Source organism: Phocoena sinus, chromosome 7 (assembly GCF_008692025.1).
Source record: "Phocoena sinus isolate mPhoSin1 chromosome 7, mPhoSin1.pri, whole genome shotgun sequence".
NCBI classification, from domain to species: domain Eukaryota; kingdom Metazoa; phylum Chordata; class Mammalia; order Artiodactyla; family Phocoenidae; genus Phocoena; species Phocoena sinus.
Genome location: NC_045769.1, coordinates 11,193,676 through 11,197,124, shown reverse-complemented (window position 1 = coordinate 11,197,124; position 3,449 = coordinate 11,193,676). Strand labels below are relative to the sequence as shown.

General features: G+C 41.5%; 1 non-coding gene across 1 annotated transcript; it reads right to left on the bottom strand.

The window, feature by feature from the left end:
* Nucleotides 1-393: 393 nt before the first annotated feature.
* LOC116757266 lies at nt 394-497 on the bottom strand. The gene has a single exon (XR_004350913.1). It is a non-coding gene; the product is annotated as a U6 spliceosomal RNA (small nuclear RNA).
* Between the last annotated feature and the right edge of the window lie 2,952 nt (nt 498-3,449).

Sequence of the window (3,449 nt, the reverse complement as noted above, 5' to 3'; positions counted from 1 at the left end):
CAGGGTGGGTCCTCTTGGGTCTTGAAAAATATCCACTGCTCTTTGCTGCCTGGGGCTGTGGCTTCTAAACCATTGTCCACCAGAGAGACTGGAGGATGGACACAGTCCTGAGATGGCAAATCTTTTCCTCCTGCTTCTCTTCTTCCTCTCCCCTCCCCTTCCCCCTCTTATTCTTTTTCTTTTTTTTTTTGCGGTACGCGGGCCTCTCACTGTTGTGGCCTCTCCCGTTGCGGAGCACAGGCTCCGGACGTGCAGGCTCAGCGGCCATGGCTCATGGGCCCAGCCACTCCGCGGCATGTGGGATCCTCCCGGACCGGGGCACGAACCCGTGTCCCCTGCATTGGCAGGCGGACTCCCAACCACTGCACCACCAGGGAAGCCCCTCTTATTCTTTTAAATATGAAATGTTCCGTGACTTTGCATGTCATCCTTGCACAGGGGCCATGCTAATCATCTCTGTATCATTCCAGTTTTAGTGTATATGCCGCATTTGAGACCACAGATTGACTTAAATCATCTGTGGTTTGAGGATAATCTATGATATCCCATGACTGCTATGGGATGGGGCCTGGGGGTGGGGCAGGAAAGATAACTACAAAACTTCTAGACAGGAGGAAGCAGGGCGTGGGGAGTTGGGGTGAGAAGAGAAAGAAATGAAAACAAAACCACAACACCTCTCACTTTAAGTAAGTCTGCAAACAAGTTTCAAACGCTTTGTAGTAGGAGCCTCTAAGATGGCGCCTAATGATCCTTGCCTCCAGGTGTTGACACACTTGTGAAATCACCACCTCTTGAGTATTGGTTGGATCTAATGGCTAATGACCACAATGCCACACAAATCGTAGGATGTCACTTCCTTGATTAGGTCATACAGTCTGTAACTTCCACCTTCAAGCTGACTCTTGATTTCTTGGCTTGTACACTTTGATGAAGCAAGCTGCCATGTTGCAGAGACCCACATGACACGGAATTGAGGATGGTCTTCAGTCAACAGCCAGCAAAGGATTGAAGACCTCGGCTCAATGGCCCACAAAGAACTGAATTATGCCAACAGTCAAATGAACTTGAGATGGATCCTGCCCCAGACAAGCCACGAGGGGACCACAGCCCCGTCAATACCTTGACTGCAGCCTGTAAGAGACTCTGAAGCAGAGGACCCAGTTAAGCTGTACCCAGATTCCTGACTCAGAAACTGTGAGATAATCAACGTGTGCTTTTTAAGTCATAAAGTGTTGTAGTAATTTGTTATGCAGTAATAAATAATGCACATTTGGAAACATCTAATGTTGAGAAAGAACAATGAAATAAAACTCAGGACATGAATTCATTTCAGATGAAATTGACTTTATAGAACTGGCAATGTCTTTTTTTTAACATCTTTATTGGAGTATAATTGCTTTACAATAGTGTGTTAGTTTCTGCTTTATAACAAAGCGAATCAGTTATACGTATACATATGTTCGCATATCTCTTCCCTCTTGCATCTCCCTCCCACCCTCCCTTATCCCACCCCTCTAGGTGGACACAAAGCACCGAGCTGATCTCCCTGTGCTATGCGGCTGCTTCCCACTAGCTATCTATTTTACATTTGGTAGTGTATATATGTCCATGCTACTCTCTCACTTCGTCCCAGCTTACCCTTCCCCCTCCCCGTGTCCTCAAGCCCATTCTCTCGTAGATCTTCATGACCATTTTTTTTTAATTCCTTATATATGTGTTAACATACAGTATTTGATTTCCTCTTTCTGACTTACTTCACTCTGTATGACAGACTCTAGGTCCATCCACCTCACTACAAATAACTCAATTTTATTTCTTTTTATGGCTGAGTAATATCCCATTGTATATATGTGCCACATCTTCTTTATCCATTCATCTGTCCATGGACACTTAGGTTTCTTCCATGTCCTGGCTATTGTAAATAGAGCTGCAATGAACATTGGGGTACATGACTCTATTTAAATTATGGTTTTCTCAGGGTATATGCCCAGTAGTGGGATTGCTGGGTTGTATGGTAGTTCTATTTGTAGTTTTTTAAGGAACCTCCATACTGTTCTCCATAGTGGCTGTATCAATTTACATTCCCACCAACAGTGCAAGAGGGTTCCCTTTTGTCCACACCCTCTCCAGCATTTATTGTTTGTAGATTTTTTTGCTGATGGCCATTCTGACTGGTGTGAGGTGATACCTCATTGTAGTTTTGCTTTGTATTTCTCTAATTAGTGATGTTGAGCATCCTTTCATGTGTTTGTTGGCAATCTGTACATCTTTGGAGGAATGTCTATGTAGGTCTCCTGCCCATTTTTGGATTGGGTTGTTTGTTTTCTTGATGTTGAGTTGCATGAGCTGCTTGTAAATTTTGGAGATTAATCCTTTGTCAGTTGCTTCATTGGCAAATATTTTCTCCCATTCTGAGGGTTGTCTTTTGGTCTTGTTTATGGTTTCCTTTGCTGTGCAAAAGCTTTGCAGTTTCATTAGGTCCCATTTGTTTATTTTTGTTTTTGTTTCCATTTCTCTACAAGGTGGGTCAAAAAGGATCTTGCTGTGATTTACATCATAGAGTGTTTTGCCTGTGTTTTCCTCTAAGAGTTTTATAGTGTCTGGCCTTACATTTAGGTATTTAATCCATTTTGAGTTTATTTTTGTGTATGGTGTTAGGGAGTGTTCTAATTTCATTCTTTTACATGTAGCTGTCCAGTTTCCCCAGCACCACTTATTGAAGAGGCTGTCTTTTCTCCACTGTATATTCTTGCCTCCTTTATCAAAGATAAGGTGACCATATGTGTGTGGGTTTATCTCTGGGCTTTCTATCCTGTTCCATTGATCTATATTTCTCTTTTTGTGCCAGTACCATACTGTCCTGATTACTGGCACTTTGTAGTATAGTCTGAAGTCGGGGAGGCTGATTCCTCCAGCTCCGTTTTTCTTTCTCAAGATTGCTTTGGCTATTCAGGGTCTTTTGTGTTTCCGTACAAATAGGGAAATTTCTTGTTCTAGTTCTGTGAAAAATGCCATTGATAGTTTGATAGGGATTGCATTGAATCTGTAGATTGCTTTGGGTAGTATAGTCTTTTTCACAGTGTTGATTCTTCCAATCCAAGAACATGATATATCTCTCCATCTATTTGTATTATCTTTAATTTCTTTAATCAGTGTCTTATAATTTTCTGCATACAAGTCTTTTGTCTCCTTAGGTAGGTTTATTCCTAGTGTTTTATTCTTTTTGTTGCATTGGTAAATGGGAGTGTTTTCTTAGTTTCACTTTCAGATTTTTCATCATTAGTGTATAGCACTGCAAGAGATTTCTGTGCATTAATTTTGTATCCTGCTAATTTATCAAATTCATTGATTAGCTCTAGTAGTTTTCTGGTAGCATCTTTAGGATTCTCTATTTATAGTATCATGTCATCTGCAAACAGTGTTAGCTTTACTTCTTCTTGACAATGTGT